This window comes from Marmota marmota, unplaced genomic scaffold (genome assembly GCF_001458135.2).
Source record: "Marmota marmota marmota unplaced genomic scaffold, marMar, whole genome shotgun sequence".
Classification (NCBI taxonomy): domain Eukaryota; kingdom Metazoa; phylum Chordata; class Mammalia; order Rodentia; family Sciuridae; genus Marmota; species Marmota marmota.
Genome location: NW_026000037.1, coordinates 37,942,085 through 37,954,074, shown reverse-complemented (window position 1 = coordinate 37,954,074; position 11,990 = coordinate 37,942,085). Strand labels below are relative to the sequence as shown.

At 40.8% G+C, this 11,990-nt stretch overlaps 1 protein-coding gene across 3 annotated transcripts in view; it reads right to left on the bottom strand.

Moving 5' to 3' along the window:
• Lypd6b (LY6/PLAUR domain containing 6B) overlaps positions 1 to 11,990 on the bottom strand; it is a 115,976-nt gene that overhangs the window by 25,807 nt on the left and 78,179 nt on the right. The window lies entirely within an intron of this gene.

Sequence of the window (11,990 nt, the reverse complement as noted above, 5' to 3'; positions counted from 1 at the left end):
TATATATAGTACAATAAAACAGAAGTGAATATACTTCATTTCATTGGTTCAATTTTTAATCCATGCAAACACATGACTTATTCAAAAATTCAATTAAATATTCAATTAAAATTCAATTCAATATTAGCAAGATTATCAATTTCTTGTCTGTGATACAAGCTGAAAATATATTACCCAGTTTGTTATTTGTTTCTTGACTTTGCTCATGGTATTTTTTTTTTTTGTCATGTAGAAGTAGTTTAATGCAGTTGAATCCATCAAACTTTAATTTTATATTCCTGGGTTTTGAATCAGAGTTGGAAATGCCTTTTCCTACTAATAAAACAACTCAATTTGTTTTACAGTTTATGGCTACATACCTACTATATGGTTACAACTGTATACTGGTACATGTCTGGTACCTATACTATACTAACTACACCTTAGTATATGTATAGTATATAAATAGTAAATATACTACTAAGTTATAGCTCCAACAGTTCTTTCTAAAGGCTTGATGGCTTAGAAAATCCAAACATCAGATAATACAAAATATAATTTTTGTTTGGCTTTAAATGCATTATTGGGTGGTGAATGTGGGGGTACCTAACAGTTCGCCTCTATGATTATGTTTTACAAATTCTGTTGGTGAAATTCAAGATCTTGGCTTGGTGAATCCTAAGAGCAGATTAGAGTGCAGATTCAAGAGAAAGCATTATCTTCTTTTAGAATGAAAGGTCTACATCCATTCCAGTTTCCTGGGATCTGCTGACTATTAGTAGCACTTCTCTCTTATACTACAGGCCAAGGGATGCTAATTTTCTCATTCCCAAGATCCATTTCTATCTTGTCCCCACTACAAATCCCAGATTTCTTGCTAACAAGGATAAAGTTCTTTGAAATATTAGAAATAGCTCAACATCTCTGGTAACTACATCAGAGGTTCTAAGATCCCATATTTTAGGCTATTGAGGAAGCGAGAGGAGGAGGCCTGAGGTGCCTTACCCTGCAGCCCCTAGCAGAAAGACTTCATGGGGGCGGAAACCCACTCTCAAAGTCAAGAAGGCAATGATTCCATGTGTACCTATCTTATAGGTGAAAATTCCTGTTATTCAGCTTACTGAATGTTATGGTTTGAGTACAAGGGTCACCCCCAAAGCTCCTGTGTTAATGTAGGAGGTAAAATGATTAGATTATGAGATGAAACCTACTCAGTGGCTTAGTCATTTGATAGATTAATAATTTGAAAGAACTAACTGGGTGGGAACTCTAGGAAGGTGGGATGTGGTGAGAGGAGGTGGGTCCCTGGGAGTGTGTCCTTGGAGATTATCTTCCTGGCCACCATGAGCTAAGTACCTCTCTCCTCCTTGGGCTCTTCTGCCACGATGTTCCACCTCACTTGCAGCTCACAGCAATGGAGTCCAATGGAAGTCCACCAGCAACAGACTAAACTGCTGAAATCATGAGCCAAATAAACTTCCTCTAAGTTGTTCTGTTCAGGTATTTTGGTCCCTGTGATAAAAAACCTTACTGACACAGTGAACAAGCTAATTTTTTTTTCCATACCTGGGCTACTTCTCAGCATTTCAGTTTCCTCACACATAGAATCATTGAAAATGAATGTGTAACCCTGGACGAGTCATTTAACCTTCCCGTGCCTCAGTTTCCTCCTTATAAATAGGATATAATAATAAAAAATAATGACCTCAGATGACTGAGTTAATTTTTCACCAGCGCTCAGAGTAAGACCTGGGAAGCAGGAAGAGCTCAATACAAAGTAGCAACCTGCACAGAACATCTTTCAAATGAACATTCAACACTCGCTCTGGAGCCTAACTTCTAGGACTACCTCCTGAGAAGTTACAGAATACATCCTCTGTCACCATTTTCCTTGGACTAATTATTTGTGGAACAAATGGAAATTACTTTCATAACTTGAACTTTGCTAGTGTTGAGTGATTTACATAATCCTGTAGCTAGGAGGTCCCAGAACAACATTCCTTTTTTTGGCAAATTTGTACCTCTTCCTCCAAAGGCAATATTTGCTCATTGCATCTTGCCTGGGTAATGACTGTGGGCTGGGGCTAGACAGATGATGTCAATCCCTTTCCTCACCAGCAGTGCAAGGGCTTGGAACTTGGAGACCAGAGAAGATAAGGCACATGTCAGTCCAAGATAGAACCAACCAGCCCACAGCCTGAGAATTTAGAAGAGTCCAGGATAGGGTCTTTAACAAACAGTGACGCCAGTTAGACTCCAGAGTCTGCTACCTCTGGGCTTCTGTTTGCTGTCATGAGAGGAATATTACACTCATGATCCAGAAGTAAATGAGAGAAAACAGTGGCTGTAATCTGTAGTCTCCATGTGCACTTGCCTACCACGTCTCTGTTCCACACTACACAAGCAGGAGAACAAAAGGAACTGGCTGTGCTGTGCCCAGGAAGAGACCTTCTAGAACACCACAAAACCACTCCCTACATCATCTGGGCTTAGGGAAGAAAATGGAACCCAACCCTGTGTCCCCCGTGGAAAATGAGAGGTTGCCACACTCAAAATCTTGACTCATTATTTCTTCCCTTATACGTTCCTCATTTGAAATTCACATTTGAATTAATGTCATAAAACAACCCAACTTATCCACTCTAAGACACATTTATCCACTAGACACATTTATTCAGTTACTCAACGAGTATTTAGGGACACCTACCATGTAGGTACCAGGCATTTTTCTGTCTATTGCTTCAGCTTCACTTCTAAAGCAGAGTACCTGGCCTCAGTGAATCTTTTGGTTTTTTGTTTTGTTTTGTTTGGGGGATAATGAGGATTGAACTCAGGGGCACTCAACCACTGAGCTACATCTCCAGCCATTTTGTGTGTGTGTGTGTGTGTGTGTGTGTTTTATTTAGAGACAGGGTCTCACTGAGTTGCTTAGCACCTCACTTTTGCTGAGGCTGGCTTTGAATTCATGATCCTTCTGCCTCAGCCTCCCAAGCCGCTGGGATTATGGGCATGCACCACTGTGCCCAGTGCCTCAGTGAATCTTACTTTCCAGTATTTTGATAATGATTTCCTCCAGGCAACCTCGTATAAATAACGTCCTTTGTGAAGCTAGCATGTATTGAGGATTCAGTGTCAGTGAGCCAACACCATTAATCCATTTAATTCCCTCACCTTGGTGAGGTGCAAACGGCTATCATCCTATCATCCTCGCCTTACAGATGAGGAATCTGCAGTTCAAAGACAGGAAAAAGAGATTTGCCCAAGTTTACAAAACTGGTGAGTCAAGGGAGGAATTTAAATTCAGATCTGACTGTAAACCCTTCCGTTTTAATCACTACACATACTGCTTTCAAAACTTCTTGCATATAGTTTGCTATGAGGAATGTAGTTGGTTTGTAACAGCCTCTTCTGCCTATTCTTTGGGTTTCTGCGATTCTCATCTTGTATACAATGCCTTCCTAGCATCTAGACAATGATAATTTTAAAACAATTGCCTCACGTCATGGGACCATGGCACAGCAGGCTAAGAAATGACAGCCATTTGTACGTAAATATTTAAATATATGCAATACACTCCATTTAGTGCATTATTCAAATTCTGGGCTTATATAAAAAGGTTTCCAGAACTTACCAGCTGCTTCCTTGTGTAATCTCAATGATTCTCCCCCAAATGGGCCTCAAAGGATCTATTTTCCAAATCAGCTTTCTTATACTTACACCTGGTCACTGATGTCATTTGCCTTCTTTTCTGCCAACCCCAAAGTGATGAGAAAGGAGAATCTACTTGAATTTGCTTTCCCTAATGGCTTCCTTTGTTTTTCCCCAAACTTTGCATTTTTGTCCCCCTTAAAACCTCCGAAGCTGAAACCACAGTTCAGCAAAGTGAGTGTGATTAAGCAAGTTCTGAACCGAATGAGGGAGTCACTTTAATTGCTCTATTCAGGGATGTGCTCCCGGCTTACAAGAGGTTCAGCTGGCCAAGAGCTCTTGCTCCAGATCTATAGGCGGTGTGTCAGCAGATGGCAACCAGGGCTGCTGCCTCGCCAGGTTAATGTGAGCTTGTTCTGGTTTGGGGCTTCAGACCCTCACTATTCTCCTTGATTATTTCTTGAATGGATTCACTGAAAAAAAAAAAAAAAAACCTTGCTGTTAATTCCAGAATGCCCCAGAAGCCCATGCATTGGAACCAGATTCGTCAGTGGGAAGACGTGTGTGGAGGAGATGCCTGCCTTGCTGCCTCACCATATTCAAGACCCCTTATGCCATAAGTCTGCCATCCCCAGCCACAGACCTGGCACAGGGAAGCCCAAACATTTGCTGAATATTGTGCAAGGAAGAAAGGGGTATGAAAGCAAAGTCACATTCTTTTAAGGAGCACTCTTCAGGACAACAGGTTTAATAAGAAAAAAAACTGCTTGCAGAGGGGATACATAATAGAACATACTACACTTACATGAGGACACTGAGAAGACAGGGACGTATGACAGTTCTAAGCACATGGCCAGTGCTCTGTACATATTTTACAATTATCTCTGGCTTCTCACCATTAACACAAAAATAGTTAGATGTTGAAAGTCTGCATGAGACAGAGAAAGAAAAAATAGAGGTTGAAGTACATAAGCTGATATCAAATCAAAGGGCGGGGGGGGGAAAGAACCAGCCACAGCAACAGCAGCAACAGCCAACATTCTACAACTCGATTTGGTTATGAAATCCCTCAAGTAAAATTCCAGATTCTCAGGAATTTAATACCTTAATGAGGCCTACTAGGCAGTTGTACATAAAATATTGCTACTCCTGCTTATGCTTTTCTTCAACTTTCTACACCCTTTGGCAATGATAGAACACGGAGGAAAGTTGGGAGCTGTTTCAGGAGTTCCTTAATGAGTCTGGGTTTGCTGGGCCCCACAGAAGGACAGATCTAAGAAATCTTGGCAAGGTTTGCAGCTGCTCCATGGCCACACGTTGATGAATGGATTGCACATCCTTGGCTTTCTTTTGTTTGAGCAATTATGTTGATCATTGGATGCAAAGTGTCATGTCTTGGCATCATCAATCCAAATTTATCTTTTTTTTCTTAGATAAAAGATTATCTAAGAAAAAAAAGTGGAAAAGCATTCACCAAACTTTTAAAATTGAAAATATGTGTACATACATGCATGTGTATATATACACACATAAAGACATGTACATATATATTTCCCCCTTTTATTCATTAAATCAACATACCTGAGCATCCACTGTGTACCATGAAAGTAACATAAATAAAACTCTAAGTAGGACAAGGTCCATGCCGTAAAGTGATTTGAATATAGTGATGAAGGCCAGGTACAAACGGCAAACATGGGACAGTAGCTATAGGGACGATGGGTTATGAAGCATTACTAACTCTCTTACATTGACTCTTCTAAAATCCTCACAATTCCTACAGCTTGTAGTAGGTAGGAAAGCAGGTTTCATATGCCAAACTCATTTAGGAATGTTCCAGAAATGAGCAAATCTGCAAAGAACAAATCTACATACATTATCGATTGTCCAAGTACAGGAAATATATCAGGAAAAGATTTTCTTTGAAAAACAAAAGAAGCAATCCCATTGGTCGATATTTTCCACAGGTAGCATAATAATAAATGGATAAGTTCAGATGAGAGCTTTGATTGGCAACAATGACAAGATATTTTGTTTAGGTTCACTCTACATATCCTAAACTTGGAATTGGACAACCTCATATTCTTGAGAATTGTTAGCAAACTCCATTCTTGGTCCATAAATTTCATTCTTCCAACAAAATTAAATTCTTTCAGAAGCATAAGGTACACTACAGATGTCAAGCTTGGTGGAGAGAAAATCAAATTTTACTGATCACCAGTTTACCCTTTTCAAATTAAATCTCCTTTACGTTAAGTGGTACCCAACATGCTCTGATTCCCTAATGAGACTTTATCACAACATGTTCATCTTATTTTCCTGAAGACATTCTAGTTATCTTTTAAAAATAGCTTGTTTCTTTATGATTCAAAGTGAAATAACTTTTACTAACATGAAGAACTATTTGCCAACCACTCACTAAAGTACTTGGAGCATTCACACTCACAATGGACATGATTTAATGCAAGCACTTTTTACAGGAAACATAGTTGACTAGGAAAAAATTAAATGCAATGTCACGTGGCCTTTTAAAATACATAACCTCTTGAAGCCATCAAAGCCCGACTTTGATATTTTTGATGCAGCAGCCCCCTCAGTGAATAACACAATAGTTCTGACAGTCCAGGCAACGTCCTTACGCAAAGGGACTTTCTCCCTGTGGGTTGAACATCCAGAGAGCTTTAAAGGGACTGGCATGACTCAAGGGACTGACTGCAAGACTCATTCTAGCTAGTCCTAAAACAGAGTTCTACCTTGAAATAATTTCAAGAAAGTATCTTCCCAAACAACTTGTTTACCCTGCATCCTAAGGTTTTTCTTCATCTTCAGAATTTCAATCTTGCTTTGAGAGGATACCAGAATTCCAAGTGTCCTTCTGATGATTAAATGACCTGTATGCCAGCACACCAAATGGTACATGGAGGATATCAGAGACCAAATTTCTGTTAAATGCATATGAAGTACCTACTGTGTGGTCAACACTGTGATAACTGCCAGGGAGTTTTAAATCATAAGGATAAATTTTGGCCTAAAGAACTGATGACATATGAAATGACAGGAGTAAATTTAGGGCGAGTATGGTTAAGCATTAAAACAAGTGCATAGGGTACAACCAGGGACAATGATAACACCTCATCATAATACCTTCTTATTTAAGAACAAAAACCTCAGAATGTAGACTGCTCAAAACCAATAAAGTGCACTCACATACGATACCTCTCTTGATTCTTATAATCATATGACAGGGAGATGTTGTTATTAATCCCATTTCACAGACAAGAAAACTGTGACTCAAAGAGGTCAAGAGACTTATCCAAGGGCACCTTGCAGAAAAGTGGCAGGATTCCAGGACAGTGGTCTCAGAGTTGTCTCCCTGCTCTGTGATTACTATTATTATGATTATTATTACCAGGAATTAAACCCAGGGACACTTAACCACCAAGCCACATCCCCAGCCCTTTTTAAAAATATTTAGAGACCTCACTAAATTGCTGAGGCTGGCTTTGAACTTGCAATCCTCCTGCCTCAGTTCAGCCTCTGAAGTCACTGGGATTACAGGCATGTGCCATCACACCCACCGTGCTCTGTAATTTTGAGACCCCCATGCTGCCTCTTTTCTAAGTACCATGGGAGAGAGAAGAGGAAACACAGCAAGACCGAGAGGGTGAACTATGAATGATACTGGTGAGCGACAAAAAGGATACAGAGTCTTCATGGGAAAAGGAAGATAGCAAGATAGGAAAAGAAACACTATTCATGACAGCAAAAACAATAACTGAAACTAGGAGCCCCTCAATAGATGGATGAAGAAAATGTGGTATATATAAACAATGGAATATTATTCGGCCATGAAAAATGAAATCCTGTTATTTGTGGCAACCTGGGTGAACCTGGAGGACAGTTAAGTGAAATAAGTCAGAAAAAAAATACAAATATCACACATTCTTGTTTTATGTGGAAGCTGAACAAGGTTGGCATTCAGGGAAGAGGTGGGAAAGGTTGACCCATGGATACTGTTATACGTAAGAGAAACAAGTTCTGGTGTACTATTACATGATAAGGTGACATTTGATAATGATTGTGTACTTCATATTTTTAAAAAACACCAAAAGAAAGAATTTTGAATGTTTTTACCACAAATAAATAATAAATTTTTGAGGAGAGAAATCTGTTTACCCTGATTTGAACATTAAACAATGTATGGAAATGCAGCTGATATCATATGTGCAAATTTTACATGTCAATTTTAAAACTTTGAAAAAATGTGATCTCATAGAAGTAGATAGTAGAATGGTAGTTACCAGAGGCTGGGCAGGATTGGGGAAGGGGCTGGAGACAGGGTGTTTAACCAGAGCAAGGGTAGAGTTGGACAGGAAGAATAACTACTAATGTTCTATAGAGTAATTATAGTTGACAACAATTGATTCTACATTTCAAATTAGCTAGTAGAGAGGATTTGGGATAATCCCAACACAAAGAAATAACAAATGCTTGAGGTGATGTATATGCCAATTACCCAGATCTGAGCATTACACATTGTATACATACATTGAAATTCGACCCTCTACACCATGAATATGTACAATTATTGTTTATCAATTAAGAAAGACTTATTTATTTAAAGATGGGCAAAGAGTGTGACAGAGGCTGAAAGTCAGGAGTTGAGTTTTCGGTCTTTTAAGCAGCAACATTGTTTGCAAGGAGACTGCTGTGATCAGTAGAGTTGGAGAAAGTGGATGTGGTGCCCCTATGGCAGGAAGGTGGGGGGAGGGGCAAGGAGTCTGGGTTCTGGAGTCCAGGAGTGGGGTACATGGGGAGCTGATGAGATTCTGAATTGCTGAGGTGAGGATGCTAGGCAGAATTGACCCAGGCTTCTTTGCTCATCTGACAGCACTGAATAGCAGCAAAGCTCAGAGACTCTGGTTACAGAGCACAGAGCTTATAAAAGAGAAGGATGAGTGATGTTTACAAACTTAAAATGAATTAAGCCGTTTTACATTGATGCAGCCATCAGCTATCCTCACCAAAGAGACCCTCACCATAACTGAAATATTTAAGCTTCCAAGGACCCCCATCAACCTTAAGCTTCTTGTCAGCAAGGTTTTACAAAGAGTGTCAACAGGATTTCCCAGGATTTCTTCAGAGAGCTCAATGTGGTTTGAAGCTTTCTCTTTCCTGTAAATGCCAGGTTTGCAAGCAAAAGGTGTAACAGACTCTGTCTCAGCAGAACTTGTTGTACAAAAAGTTCCTGTCTCTGTTTCCCTTGGTAAAAACTTGTGAGACCTCTGTCTAGCCTAAGAATGTGGGACAAAGAGTAACTGTTATGTAGCCACCCACTGTCATGTAACCACCCCACTGAGTATCAATCTAAAAGAATTTCTGGACCCAGAGTCCAGAGATTTTGAGGCATTAGCCCTTCTGCACTGCTGCAGCTTAAATAAACCTGCTTCCTGAAAATTCCTTGGGTGTCAGCTTCCTCTGTCCTACAATTCTAGGACTGAAAATTGACAACAGCAAAATGAACTGCATTAGCAGGCCGTGACTGAGCACCACTCTCACACCTGGCCAGCCCAACACCTGGGCTGGATCTACAGGTCTGCTGCAGAAGAGGTGGGGTACTCTAAGTTCCTTTCCTCCATTTCAATGAGAAATGAAAATTGCTCCTTTTTAGGATATTTCACATTTCACCTGGATAAAGCGTTCCACAGTTCAGAACATCTGAAAAGTCATGGGTCTAGTCCAACCCAGGGCCTGAGAGGTACAGAGCCTTTGCAAGGGCACAGAGCAGGTGCAGCCAGTTGAGGGGCTTCCCCACTGCGTTCAATGAGGCAACTGAGAACTCAGAAAACAATGATCATTGCATGAACTTTGAAGTTCTGGAGCCAGAATTTCCTCTAGGAATTCCTTTCTGAGCCTATGGAAGAGCCACTCCCCAGACACCCCACACAGGCCAGCACAGTGGCTAGGCTCAAAGACAGGGTCACGTCTCCTGACACTCATCCAGGTGAGCCTCAGAGTATCAGGAGGGCTACAGATGAGCAGCCTGTGTCAAGGTCGAGCCTCCTGCCTATGAATAAAAGGTTGCTTCCAACAAGAAAAAGGTCTGGTTGACACTTTATCTGACTCATTCTCATTTCACAACTTGCTTACTTCTCTCTCAGCCCCATTTTAGTCTCCTTTTAACACTCAGACTAGGGCTAGGGCTGGGGATATAGTTCAGTTGGTAGAGTGCTGGCCTCACATGCTCAAGGCCCTGGGTTCAATCCCCAGCACCATCAAAAAAAGAAAAAAAAATTCAGCAGTTCCAACAACAAAAAACACCTTAAGCAAAGGGCTGCATGTTCCTGGGGAAGCAGAAGGTGTGGCAGGTATGGAGTTCTCGCTGTTGCCAAAGAATTATGACCCAGAAGCTAGGAATCATTCAATCGAGCGGCTTCACTTGTATAACAGCATATAACACTGTACCAGCTACAGCACTGGGTGCTGAATCAGGAAGTTTAGGGAGGAAAAAAACCCAGCAGAGGCCCTAGTAAATCTGTCTTTTTGTATTCCAATCATAAAAAGTGTCCCCCTCACTTTTCCACAAAGGGCCTACCGTCACCTTAACTGTGTTTATCAAGACAGACTGTGTCTTCGCAGAAGCGAGAGCATTTCTCTTCTGTGACAGCAAACACTGATTAAATCTTCTGCAGAAAAGTTAGGCAAAGCAGAACCCAACTTCCTGCCAGTTCCAAAAAAAGACCGACTCTCCAATTCCACTATTTCCTTTCTTTATCTCGTTGTCAGGAAAAATAAATAAAAGTGACAGATTTTTTTTTAGAAAGTTTCTGCTGAAGATGTAGCTATTGATGTTTTAACTTAGGTTGAAAGATTTTCTAAACCATCAACGCTTCTTACTGTTAATTTAGGAAAACTGCAGAGAATACAGATGACCTTGCACCAACAGTGCAAGATAAGCTTCCCCCTGGCAGAATGGAATGGCACTATTTCAGCATGGAAGAAGGTAAGAGGACTGTGAGTTTGCTAGCAATAACACTGGTGGCAAGAGACTCTAAGTTATGAATTAGCAGCTCTCTGTGATTTGACTAACTCCTGGATACCCAGAATGCCTGGTTTAAACAAGAACAAATCAAAATGACCTTTTGGGTATTCACCTACATTGCTAAAAGAAATACATCCATCCCACTTAGAAATCGGGAGGAAAAATTACATCAGTGGCATATGTGCTGATCTGAGCAATAGAGCCTGTCTTTTTAATCGTCCCTGTTAGGAATACAAAATCCCCTTAATAAATCACACAGCTCTCTATACTTCATGAGTAATTCACCAACATGAAAGATCCAGATTTTACAATAGTTATCGGCACTGCCAGCTACCTGCTGAGAGTTATTGAGATGAATGGACTTCGTTTGAGAGGTAAAATATCTTGTGTTGCATCTAAAAGTCATCTGCATAATTGCAGAGCTTTCTAATTCCCATGGAAGACCCATAATTGTGCTAGGAGAATATGAGGCCCTTGGATTCCCCAGCTGGTAACTAGATGCACAAACTTCCCTGCTTGACTCTTTCTGAATGGCAGGCGCTCAGCATTGCTGTGGAGGGAGAGCAGGCCTCCCAGAATGCACTCTGTCTTCTGCCTGCCACCAGTGATTGTGACATCATCGTGTGCAGCCAGAACTTCCTTTCCTTGCTCCCAAACTTGGGAAGCTACAAATTAACTCATGAAGAAACAATAAGTCATCTCCTGACCACTGTAGGAGCCAAACAAGAATGAAGCTAACAGATGTATACTTTTGTACTTGGGGGGCCTTTCATCCTGTTGGGGAAGGCAGAAAGCATGCTTTGTACAGACCAGCCTGGCCTGTGATGGATTTATTGAGGAGACCTACTGTCTGGAGTGAACATGGAGATGCACCATGGTAGAGAAAGAGAAGACTATAGACCACCGACAGGCTTCCAGGAGCTCATAAAACAGCCATGAGTTAGCAGCTCATTTTGACAATGGAACAGTGTCAGGAAGAAAGCCATTTGAACCATTTCTTAAATTTGAGGGAAAATAACATTTCAAAAGCAAGGAGAGGTAGCGTCAGTGTCTGAAACTGCTCAAGAATCCACTTCTTTACCTCTGACAGACTCTGCTCTGTGAACAGGGGCTGTACTACAGGGCCTGTCACTTCTGTTGTTTCTCAGGGGCTAAAAGGACAGACATCCAGGTAGCACTGTTCAGTCTCCTAACCAGGGAAGAAGGCATAAAACGATAGAAAACTGACTTTCAGTTAATTGTGTGCCAACCCCCGGATCACATTGGTAACAGGTGTTGTCCTTATAACATCTTAGATTTTCAAAAGACAAATATATATATA